Source organism: Mytilus edulis, chromosome 3 (assembly GCF_963676685.1).
Source record: "Mytilus edulis chromosome 3, xbMytEdul2.2, whole genome shotgun sequence".
NCBI classification, from domain to species: Eukaryota; Metazoa; Mollusca; class Bivalvia; order Mytilida; family Mytilidae; genus Mytilus; species Mytilus edulis.
Genome location: NC_092346.1, coordinates 9,693,977 through 9,707,434, shown reverse-complemented (window position 1 = coordinate 9,707,434; position 13,458 = coordinate 9,693,977). Strand labels below are relative to the sequence as shown.

At 30.7% G+C, this 13,458-nt stretch overlaps 1 long non-coding RNA gene across 1 annotated transcript; it reads right to left on the bottom strand.

Annotated features, from left to right (window-relative positions):
* Positions 1-1,236: 1,236 nt before the first annotated feature.
* Positions 1,237-13,248, bottom strand: LOC139514781 (uncharacterized). The gene is made up of 3 exons (XR_011662697.1): positions 13,178-13,248; positions 4,418-4,502; positions 1,237-1,841 (listed from the first exon to the last, which is right to left on the bottom strand). It is a non-coding gene; the product is annotated as an uncharacterized lncRNA (long non-coding RNA).
* Between the last annotated feature and the right edge of the window lie 210 nt (positions 13,249-13,458).

Here is a 13,458-nt window from a genome sequence, read left to right as displayed (position 1 = left end):
AGTTCGCTATGTCTAGCTTCCCTATACTCTCGTTGCAGGGAGGACACAGTCGGATTCACCAATTTACTTACATCCAGGCACTTTTTGTTTATATTTTTTAAAATGGTCGATAAATGATCCATGAATAAGGAACTTGTGTTTTTATAACAGACTAATAGTTAAAGTTGTCGCAATTTGTTTCCGAACTTGACTCTAATTAGAATATAATGTCATTTGTATGACCACAAGAAAAAAATAATTACTGATTCCAGAAAATAACATATTGCAAATATATGTTAAAGGCATTTTCTATATCAACCATTCTATGAAATGACAACAAAATATTGAACTAATTGTCTTGGTATTTGTTTAAATAAAATCTATTACCCCAAAAAATACCAATACTTTTCAAAGAAAATAAAAACCTGATTGTTGAAGTGTTACGTAACTTTACAGATATTTTTAATACAGTATAGAATCTTATTTATAAGATGATCCCAATGTTTTATGAAGTGGGCTCTTTAAAGACAGTGACTTTGAAGATGTTACATCACAGATGGAGAAACTAATTCAATCATTTATTGAGCATTAATGATAAGTATAAGTGTTCACTGTTCGACGTCAAAACAATGTTAAAATAAAACACATAGATGTCACAGGGTTACAGTCTGCACCAAAGATACCAGGTAACCGTTGTCAGCCTTTTACAAATAGTTATTAAAGGTACCAGGATTCTAATTAAATACACCAAACGCGCGTTTCATCTCCATAAGACACATCAGTGACGCTCAGATCTAGATAGTTATAAAGCCAAACAAGTACAAAGTTAGTTTGTCATGAATCAGACCGTTTTCTTATTTGAATTGGTTCATAATTTTAGCCCAGGTTTGGTCTACTATAGTCGACTATGCAGTATGGGTTTTCTATAATTATTGAAAGTCTAAATGTATCTAACAGTTGCTAACATCCCCGTTATTAAGACTAATGTGGGTAGCGGTTTCATTTTGCCATTTGATAAGGAGCTTTTCGATTTGAATTCTTATTGGAGTTCAGTTTTTTTGTTGTTATTTTTCTTTTCATAGGCACTCACACCGCCTCCTAATATGGCAAACATTGTCGGAAAAACGTCCATCTGATTAAGAAAAGAAGTACGTAAACAGAAGCTTCTTTGGTTGCATTAAGCCACATACGATACTATTAAGAAGGGGAAACAATTTAATGGAAAAAGATAACCATTTATTTTAAAGTAGTTTTATTTAATGTGTCTACAATCTGCATATCTTATATATAAAGGCAATAGCGACATACCGCTGTTCAAAAGTCATAAATCGATCGATAGAAAACAAATCCGGGTTACACATCCATTAATGGATTATTCTCCTCGTTTCTCCATCTGGACATGTGTGCATGAGGTTACATTCCTATAAAAAATGGCGAATGTATATAGATCACAGGGTTTTACTCTGTCGATATGCCTCAAACATCTTCGTTTATCACGCGATTCTTCATGGTTTTTTTTTAATTCTTGGTTTGTGTATTCAAAATGGTTTAACGAGTTCTGAACTTCTATAAACTACTGTTTCATTTTTTGGTATCGGGTTGATACTATCGTTGTCGCACGGTTAGTTCCATTTCTAGCGTCGGGAAGATACCGCAACTGGTGGACTATTAGTTCTGGCACTGGGGTGATACCTCAGGTATTTCCATTATCTTCCACGGGGATGATACCTCTACAGTGGACGGTTATTCCTTAAGTGAATCATCAGCTTAGTCAGTGTGTCGGTTTGTTAGGAGAGTCTGTATGCAGTACGAGCGACTGGATATAAAAATTGAACATGTTACTTCACTTTTTTCAGCAAAATCTGAAAAAGTAGACAAATTAAGGAATAAATGTATACTGTAGAATGCTAGTGTGAACATAGCAGATAAAACCAATATTTTTAAAGATGTATCTCAATCCTATTCTTCGTGTGTGAGTCACCTTGATACACCGGACCTCGCCTGTGTGATAATAGAAGACCATGCATACATGCTCTTAAACTTCATACTTTATGTGGCCTTTTTAACTTGTTTCGATTTGAGCGTAACTGTTAATGAGTCTTTTGTAGACAAAACTCGCGTCTGGTGCAAATACAAAAAACGAAAAAATTGAAAAAAGAGATACAACATATATTCAAGAGAAAAAAAGCAATTGACAAATAAGAAAATATAAACAGAAAAAAGGAAACACCACAAGGTCAAGAGAAAGATACACAAAAAGGCACATTAAAAAGCGTAAATCTCAAAAGGATCAACATCACAAGTTTAGAGAATAAGATACCCGAAAGACACGCTAGAAAATGTAAATCACAAAAAAAAAAACCCACACAAAAAAGGCACGCTAGAAAATAAAATTTGAAAAAAGAGACATGAAACGGTTTAAGTCATATTAAACTATTTTCTTATAATACAATAAGAAGAAACTTGAATCAATTAATGCATGCAGATACATTGTATATAAACAACACGGATTTACGGAGCACGTAAAAAAAATGTAAATGATAATTCGAATATATTTGTTGTTTGTTTATGTTTTTCATATGTTTGCGTTTGTTAAAGAAAATTTGGTACAACAGTGGTTAAATAATTTGGTGTTTTTGGTGACTTTTTTCACAATCGGTTAATATTATTAATATATTCATTTCATGCTTTAGCTTCACGGTTTTTACCTTGCTCTTGCGCAATGCGGTTGTAAAATTGCTGACGAAAGGTGTCGTGGTTAATGCAAGTACTTAGGCGTTACTATCAGTAACAACCTATCCTGGGACAATTTCTGGCGCAGAGATCATATGCGTTCCATACATGCTCCGCAATACTACACTTGAGTGTAGTTTTACGTAGTATTGAATGGAACGAATATGTGATCTCTGCGCCGGAGATTGATCCTGGGATAAACACATTGATAATATTGTAGGCAAAGGAAATAAAACATTGGGATTTATCATAAGAAATCTAAAAGATTGCACAAAACCAGTAAAAGCAGCAGCATATACAACCTTCAGTGGAATATGCCTGCACAGTTTGGATCCATCGAGCCGAAAAAAGATCAAAACATTAAAACAAGTTCAAAAAGGAGCAGCAAGATTTGTTCATAAAAACTACCAAGAAAGAACAAAAGCGACACCTATGGACAGTCAGTATTCCCAAAGACCATCAGGGATTGGAATCAACTTCCATCTAAAACAACATCTGCTGACTCGATAAAGGGATTCAGAGCTGCTTGAAAGCATAGCGTGCATTTAATTTTAATTGTAAATTGGCGAACGTTTTAAATGTAAATAACTTTGAGAAGACTTGCTGCCTTGCCTGGCACTGCGCTAAGTTTTGGCGGAACCATGCAAATTCAATATGATTTCGGTAACTTACTTGGACGAAGAAGCAGAATGTCAATGCGTACGGTAAATCAGTCGGAGAACTAGAGTACAGGAAGAAAATAGTTCAAAAAAGATTACACGTTTAAATTAGAAAAAAACTTTCGAGTATATAAAACATGTTTATATGGTTTTTTTTTAAATTGAGGTATTATGTAACTAAAGATAATATTTAAAAAAAAAACACTCAAAGGCAAAACACAAATGTGAACAAATGAAAGAATGACATTATATATAGTCAAAAGAAATAAAACAAAAATATTAGCAATGGTCATTTAAACGTCTCAAATAAGACTATAGACTAATTTCCTTCTAAATTTACTAAAAATTCCATAACGGTAAGCAATTTCTGATCAATCTATCTCATCCATTTTGTTTACTTTCTTGTCATGTAATTTTTCATTTGCTTCTGTCGACAACCTCTTCACACCATTCTTTAAATAAAGATATTGATAACGTATAGGTAACTATGACCTATTGTGTACACATAGACTAGGGTCTGGTTTGGGGTCGGGAATAAAGGGGACTTCATTTCTGTAGTTTATTTCATATTCTTTAAGGTAATTTTTCTTTAATCTTGACCCTTCTCCATTATACTTTATAATCATATTACAGCACCTTGTCTGTTTTCACCCTTTTTATTCTACATGTTTTGCAAATTATTCCCTTCTAGTATTTTGTAAACGACATCCAGACCCTCATAGACAACTTTGTCTGACTATTTAAATCTGTATAAGTCACAGAGAAAGAAAGATATTTATATCTATGTTTCGTTTAAAAAAAATGCGATAGTTCTCAATATTTAACAATTGTCGCAATATTCTTAAACGAACACATATTTCAAAAGGGAAATAAAAACTTGGTATCTCGTTCTCATGTCTCGTAGACATTTACCACTCATCTTTTCTCATTGTTATATAAACTTAACTACCGCTTTTTAAGTTCCTATTTTCGATAAATTTCCCTTTTTATAATTTATACTTTGTATACAATTTACCACTGATTAAGACGGCGTTATAAGTACTTACAGAAGCAGTTGTATGATAATTATTCCAGCCTACAACAAAATTCACCTTTTTCCGGGTTTTTCTCTATCCAATCGGTTTTGATTTTCTGGAAATAGAAAAATTTAATTTAATGACATCAAACAAATCTATATTTATCTGAACTATTTACTATTGACCCTATTATTTATTATATATACATTTAATATAAATAGAAAAGCATCGGCTTGCATATCTACATGGACTTGGTCAGTTCCAATGGACACAAGAATAATATTCCAGGTATGCTTTCAATTCAAAGTTATAAATCACTGAGAAATTTTTAGGTTGATATTCTAAAACGTTATCTTTATTTATTGAATTTATTTTTTTAATATGTATTTTTTTTTATAAAAGTCTGCTTCAAATGTATCTTGATTTCTTTGCAGTCGTATTTACTTTTTTTACACAATTTATTAAGATATTTATGTTTTAGATAACATATTATATAATATATATTATACAATCCATGTGTTTTACATGTGGGTCTTCTGAGCAAAGATAAAGTTTGAAATTACATTAAAGATCATTAAAATATAGATTGAAAAGGAACAAACTTATAATTTTTCAATATCTTATTCATAATATAGTATATTCAATGATCTTGAAAGAACTATGAAATAAATCAAATACAATTAACGTATTTCATCCGGTTAAATATATAGGAATGAATAATAAATGTATGTAACATATAATTATGTTTTGATGGTCTATTAAAAAGAAAAGAAAAAGAAATATTTCTGTTTGCTACTGATTTTGTACAATGTATGTAGATTTCTATAGTGACAATATTTCTCGAAGAGAGACGATTTAGCGTTCTGTCAAATTTTGATTCAACTGTTAAATTTTAGACGGAGAGCCAACAAAGAACAAACATTTAATCATTAAGTAATTATAAAAAATGCTGACTGTCTCATATAGATATTTATATAAAAAAGAGAATGCCTTCAATTTTAAACAATCTTAACCAATATGAATAAAGTCTTCTTTCAAACAGACAAATAAGTTCCTAGAATTGGAATAGGAACCATTCTAGATAAATAAAATAAAAACGAAGCCCATTAAATCAATTAAAGAATTAAGGCCACTTTATTTTATAAATGCATTGAACCTTAAGTGTTATCTTTTAGTCGTGTCTGGTATACATGTATTAAATAAGAGTCGTCTCTTTTGGGTCTTAATATTTTGTTTGGTGATGCTTTTGGAGAGCAAAAAATATAAAGGGCCTCGTAAGTATCAAAACTTTGACAGTGCATATGCATACACATAATATATGTTGGTAAACACAAACAAACTGTATAAAAAAATGCAGTAGTTGTTACTTGAAAATTATATAAATTGACAGACAAAACATTCATTGTTTTGAAAAATGTATAAATATTTATATGTGCAAAATACATCATTTGATGTGTGATACAGAAAGTTGGCAGCTTTGAAAAAATACTGTCATTGGTCATACAAGAGAGTCAGGTTGGGGTCCTTATTTAAAGTGGCATTTGTATCTTTAAAAAAAACGCTTTTCAGCCTAAAAAGAACTAATGAGAATTATCATATAATTAGATTCATCTGCAATTACTTGATTTCTTTATTCTGTACATAGTTAATTTATGTTATTATGTTTATTGAATAACCCTATTCTTAAATTTTTCCACCGCTATTCTTTATATTTTTGCATTCTATTATTCTCTATTTTTGTTTTGCTCATTTTCTTTTTACCGTTTTTTTTCTATTGTGTAAACCCCAGCCAGACCCTTATACATATTTACCATTTACTGCAAAGGTTTGACAGAATAAAGATATATACAAGATATTGCATATCATTGCTGAAGGGCTGTCGGTCTGCGAGTGTGTCGCCAGCTCAGAAACACTGTTTGAAAGCACAAAATAGCCAAAACTGTCACAAATTAGATTTGCCAGCTTTATTTCTTTTATATATCAATATGTACATAAAAAGGATTTTATAATTCTTGATATTATTAATTCGTATATTTCAACAAATTTGATTCGTTTAGGAATAGTCACATGTTAAACTGTATTTTCGAAGGTAGAGAGAAAACAGCGGATAGCAAAAAGCATATTGACCTGCAAAAAGCATATTGCACGGTTATTTTGAGAATATCTAAAAACCAATCATACTTTGTGACGTCATGTAATGAATTTCAGGATAGTGTTTAGCGTTTTGAAACACATGATATCTGTGATCGATTATTTGACGAAAGAAATCTTCAAATACATAAGAAAAAATGTAAGATGTCCAAAAAAAAAGGTAAATGAAATAACAACTAATATGTTGTTATTATCAAGGAGACAATGTAATATCTATAAAATTCCAACAAACCTAAATGACGATGTTGATACAAATATGGTCAGAAATTAATAATATAACAAATATAGCCTTTGTATGAGGTCAATATATCCTTGTATCGACCTCATACAAAGGCTATATTTGTATATTATTACTGATATCATTTACTCACAGTTAATGTTAGATATGTTTAAGATGATAAACATGCTAATATCTTTTAAAACAAGGACCTATCATTATTTCTCTACGACTTTGACTTATTACAACATTATCCATTTTAACAGAATTTATTCATGAAATATTTTGAATTTTGAATTTTACTATGTTCAGAAGATATATTTCCTTTTATATTTAAAATATGAATTGAAGGAGGTGGTGTACCTAGGTGTCAATAAGACACTATAACCTTATGTACAGCACATTAGCGAAGAAGAAAAAAACAGACTTCAGATTGTGTTTTATAATTAAACCATCGCTATATAATATGCAGTAATCTGATAATCGGTTATTTTCTTAAAAGTAACACTTACATAGAAATAATAATTAAGACAATAATCATAATAATAATATTAAGAGCTGCTCCCCCTTTCAGCCCCAACCAAATTTCGTCAGTACAGAGACATTATACTTGATAAGTTTCCAAGAAAATGAAAAAGTCAATTATTTAAAAAAATAAAATAAAATAAAAATTACATCATGCAGACATTTAAGTGCATGTAAACACAGTAAACGTAAGTGCACGCTAGCTGCCACGTGTCAGACGAATTTCCTTAAAAGTCCAGAGTAGTTAATGTTTTTCTAGTATTTAAATATCACAAGTGAAAGATTTATTTATTCAAATTTGTTTGTAAAAGTTTTTCAATATATATCATTCAAAACTGATAAACATTGATAGGCAAACATCCTTATAGTTCAATTTAACCAATGAAACCTCTTAAAAGATCAAGGTGACATTTTGAATATTAAGTATAGATTCCTGGGGTTCGACCATGTTTTTATTAATATGACATTTAATAAAATAACGTTAAAGGCATCTTATATGAGCACTGATTTTAAGAATTTTAATAACGGCAAAAGAAAAGACAAAGAACAATAGACGAAATAATTATGTATAGTAATACACAGCCTTACTATTATGTTTTTTTAAATATTTATTTTAGGGGGGGGGGGGGGTGGAACTTTTTATAACTTATCTAATCTGATCGGATTAGCCAAAATATAGATAAAGAATACAGCAATCGTGATAGAGAAGAGAATGGATTAGTGTGTTGTTGCTCAGTGGCAAATATTTCATGTTTTTGTCGGGTTTATGATGGTCAATATGCATACATATAGCCATGCATTTATTAGAAAAGACCAAAAATCTGAAGTGTTTTTTTGTTCTCACTGGTGTGTTTTACACAGGTTGCTAATTGGTGAATTTTCTATTTTGTAACTGTTGTCCTGTTTTCGATTTATGATTTGATAAAAACATATGTACCATTCTTCAAAATATTGAGAGAAAGAAAAAAGAAATTGCAGACGAAGGCATGTAGCTAACAAATCTGTCCTATGCTAAGACATGTATTCATGATTATGTGTTGGCTGTTCTTAAAGCATCTTCTCAGCGGCACATCATTTATTTTTTTCTTATCTTATTGAAATAATGGGCTTTATAAACAACATGATTTGATAACTAATTTGTAATAAGGTTTTACAGTCAAACTTCTTGACTGAATTTTGGCTGGTAACAAAGTCAATAACTTAATAATTTAATCAGATACACATACATTACTCTCAAAAAAATCTAAAACGTCTCTTTGTACACTAAATAAAACATAAATAATAAAATATGAGATATATCATGGCGTAAATTGATCATAAAAAGACACCAAAGGAGGGCAACATGACACAATTTTGAATTTATACTTTATAAATATCTTTGCGAAATGATTAAACTCTATGAGTATATCATATAAACTAGAGTTATTATCTTACACCTTAAAAGGCGTAATTGACCTTTTGAGATTTTTATATACTATAGTGCAAACATCCTGGTCTGCTGCGTTGACCAATTGAAAGGTTAGACTAGGTTCACACACTTACAAAACCAACCCTATTATCGTTCGATAATTTTAGAGATGCCTGCTGATACGCCAGACGGTATATAATAAACAAAAAATGGGTTATCTTTCCTAATTTTCAGAAAAGTTTCCCATAAATTTGACAGAAAAAATTTACTGGCGTTTAAATCTCGTAAATTTAGTTAAAATATACAAATCAAGATAAAAAAACAGTACTTTTTTCTCTAGTCTTTATCTTTCGGAATTACTTTCTCTATTTTTATTATTTTTGCCAATTTTTCTCTATTATTTATAGTTTACCACCCAATATTTCACTCTTTTTTGTGCCTTTTTTCTCTATTCTATAAAGCTTTCGCTTACGTCTTTACTACAGCATGTAAAAATTAGACGATATGGCATGATTGCCAACGAAACCGTTACAAGAGATAAAACTGAAGGCCACCTTAGTTGTTGTTGTACATTTTTCTTTATCCTGTAAACCCAATGTTTTTAAAACCAACAAAGAAAAAAATTAATAGGTCCAAATTTACCTTTTTTTCAAAATTGATGAAATAAGAGAGGTAAGCCTCCTGTATTCAGAGGCGTTATTAGAAGGCCGTGTGTCCTCTTATTGGGCTGCATGTATGTTTAATGCACTAGACGTTTAAGCAAGCCCCCACTCCTAAGTTGCCTTATTGTTGCCCCACTTTTTAAAATATGTATACAGCATCTGATAAAGGTTTCACTCGCCACATAAATATTTATAAATAGTCAATTTCGGGAAAGATTTCTGCAACGTAGACAAATTGGAATTATATCTAACTACATGTATCTTGCATTTTTCTGTATCATGGAACCTTTTATTATACAATTTTTAAACTAAAATCTAATTATTCCTAATCATATAAAACTTGCATGCCCCCTTTGGTGAATTTTGCTTTTGGTTTGAAATCTCTGCTAAGACAGGGCTATGAATCAATTAAATTAAGGTCATCACTCAAGAAATTTTACGGTCGCCATCATGAGCTGATTGGCCATTATGACAAAAGTGTGTCAGAAATCATATCTAATCAGTTTTAAGCTACTTTGGGAAATTATTTACTTCTATTTTGAATTCACGTTTGAATAAATTTTCTGATGATTTTTGTTTACTATGTCAGAATCAAGCTGGTTTCAGAGAAGTATATTCTACTACAGATAATTTATTTGTTATCTACATGATTATTAGTATCATGAAAAATAAGAAAAAGAAACTATTCTGTGCATTCGTAAATTTTGCTAAAGCCTTTGATACTGTTTGGAGAAAGGGTCTCTGGCATAAACTACTTGTAAATGATATTAACGGTAAAATGTATAATGTAATTTGTAATATGTATACCGGTATTAAATCTCGTATTGTGTATAATGGTGAAATATCAGAATATTTTTCATGCAATATAGGTGTAAGACAGGGTGAAAATATGTCTCCTTTTTATTTTCATTGTATTCGAACGATCTTCAACAGTTTATTGAAGAAAAAAATGTATGTGGTTTAAATTGTATTACTGATGAAATAGAGAATGAGTTTGATATCTACTTAAAACTGTTTGTGTTATTGTACGCAGATGGTACAGTGTTATTTTCGGATAATGCATCCGATCTACAGTTGCAATTAGATATATTCTTTGAATATTGCAGTACCTGGAAATTAAAAGTTATCACAAGTAAAACTAAGATTATATTTTTTTCTGGTGGTAGATTACCCAAAAATATGAACTTCAGTGGCGGATCCAGCCATTTTAAAAAGGGGGGGGGGGTCCCAACCCAGAGTAAAGTGGGTGTTCCAACTGTATGCTCCCATTCAAATGCATTGATCGGCCAAAAAAAAGTGGGGGTTCCAACCCCCGGACCCCCCCCTGGATCCGCCACTGAACTTTATATATGGAAATGCATTGGAGATAGTCAACGAATTGACATACCTTGGGTTGAATTTTTCAAGAACAGGTAGCTTTATGAGTGCTAAGAAAATTTTAGTTAGAAAAGCAAATAAAGCAATGTATGAAGTATTGAAAAAGGGGAGGTTACACAACTTGTCAATGAAATCACAATATGATCTATTTGATAAAATTGTGAAGCCAATCCTCCTGTATGGGTGTGAGATTTGGGGTTTCAGTAATACCGATATTATAGAAAAAGTGCACTTAAAATTTTGTAAACTATTATTAAACCTTAAGAAGTCGACACCTAATTTTATGATTTATGGTGAACTTGGTATTTATCTCATGTCTTTATATATACAGCTGCGTATGGTTAATTTTTAGTAAAAAATGGTAAATGGGGATGATAACAGGATTGCTAAAATATTATACAAATACATGTTCTTGACGAATTCTGACAAACAATTGAGGTCAGATTGGTTGAAATACGTTAAAGATACATTAGATTAATGTGGATATAGCAATATATGGTTGTCACAAGGAAATTTTAATTCTAAGTTGTTGGGTATAAGTTTAAAACAAAAGTTATTATCAGTTTCAACAGAAATGGAGAGCTGATATTGACTGTTCATTAAAAGGTTTGGCCTACAAATTGTATAAACAAAATTTTGAATTTGAGGAATATCTGAATATTTTAAGTGGTCAAGATAGAACAACATATTGTAGATTTCGAACGGGTAACCATAAGTTACCCATCGAAACTGGTAGATGGAATAAGATTGAGCGAAACCTTAGATATTGTAACTTATGTCATTGTAACGAGATTGGTGATGAATTCCATTACACTTTGCAGTGTAGTTCTTTGGCAAATTTTCGAGCACAATATTTGGATACTTTTTTCTTGCACAGATGTAACATACTAAAATTTGAAAATCTATTTCAGTTAGAAATAAAAAAATAAGTTGAAAAAGCTGTGCAAATTTATCAGGGTTATAACTTTTCGAGTGAGTCTTCCTGGTTAGTCACCACTCTTCGCTACTATACTGTTTATTTTATTTTATTTCATATTTTCATCTCATCTTGTCATGTGGGTTTGTGTTATGTTATATAACTTTTGATGAACTTCTTTGTACCATTGTAACTTTATGGTGTTTGAGAAATAAAGAATCTTGAATGTTGAAATCTTTATATTCTTCTTCAGTCATAATAACCTTCCATCATTACCGGACTGAACAAAGAAATAACACGACGGGTGCCGTATACGGTGCAGGAAATGCTTACCCTTCCGGAGCACCTGATATCACTCCCGGTTTTTAGTGGAGTTCGTGTTGTTTCTTATTTATTATTTATAACTGTTGATGTAAATGTCTTTTGGTTTTACGAGTCTTTGTTTACCCCTTGGTTTTGATTGTTATTGTCCTCTTGACTTTTATATTTATCCTAAATTACCAAAAAATTGCTAAATCTTTCTTAAAACTATTGAGTGGCTTCCAAAATCATTTGTCGTTAGCTAGATGTTCAGAAATGAAACGCAATTGTGTTGAAACTCTATAGAACAAGATTTTTTAAGAATAAATAATTAATTTTTTTTTTAAAGACTTGTTAAAGAAAAAAAAGGATGATTTAATTCCAGTGATTTTATGAGTATAATTTTGTTTATCGCGATACTTTTATGGGATTATCAGTCTTTAATGTTTAGGTAAGTTATAAAATCTGCAAAATTATGTAAAATTTTAAACATAAATAAACTGTCATACAAGTGAGAGTTTAAGCTAGCTATATTCCAGGTATACTCAACGATTTACTACATAAGGAAATGCCTACACCAATTCAGGGATATAACAGTTGTTTTCCATTCGTTTGACGTGTTTGAGCTTTTGTCTTTCCGATTTGAAATTTCTTTGCAGTTCGATAGTTTTGTTATTTTACATTTTATGTTATTTGTTTATATTTTACCATATAAATTCCTAAAAATTCCGTTTTGTAAAAACAAATTGTAAGCCATTTGAAATAGCTATCCTTAAAATTTTAATGAAAAAGTTTCTTCTTATTAGCAGCTGCGTATAGCATAAATAACATTTCAATGTGAAGTTTAAAAGATTTAATCAAAATAAGGATCATATTTGCTCAGTTTTGATTATCATTGAAATTGGCCATATTTGAATAAAAATAGTTTAATGAATATTCATGTCGATGGTCCCCCTGGTAATTTGTTTCTACACAAAAATATAGGGAAAAAAGTGAAAAAATGAAATTTAAGAAACCATAGAACTGATTATGGAGGGGCGATTACTCTTATTATATAGATTTTTAAGGAACTAGTATCTTAGGATATTTGAGAAGAGCTATACTATCAATTCGTATTTCTTTTTTAGAAGAAATATACTGTTCACATAATTGTTCTTTTTTTTTCGTTTTTGTACGTATAAATGATAAAAACATTAAACCCAAATAGTTTTATAATATCAATAATGAAAGTTACCTTTCGTAGAATTGTATGCGTACGTCCCACACAGGTTTGAATTAAAATGACCGTTTGAATGTCAGGGGATGTGCCCTTATTTTATACCCCCAAAAAGTTTGACCTTATATCAGTACACTACATTAAACATAGATTACACTTTTCGGGTTAAAATAATCTAAAGTCAAACATCCTTGTTTTATTTTAAGCCAATGGGATATCGTTGAATAGCATTTATTGTAGATTTGGGAAAAGGCTAAACGCAGTTTTACAGGGTCAAGGTAAAATCAATAAAGCCGCAC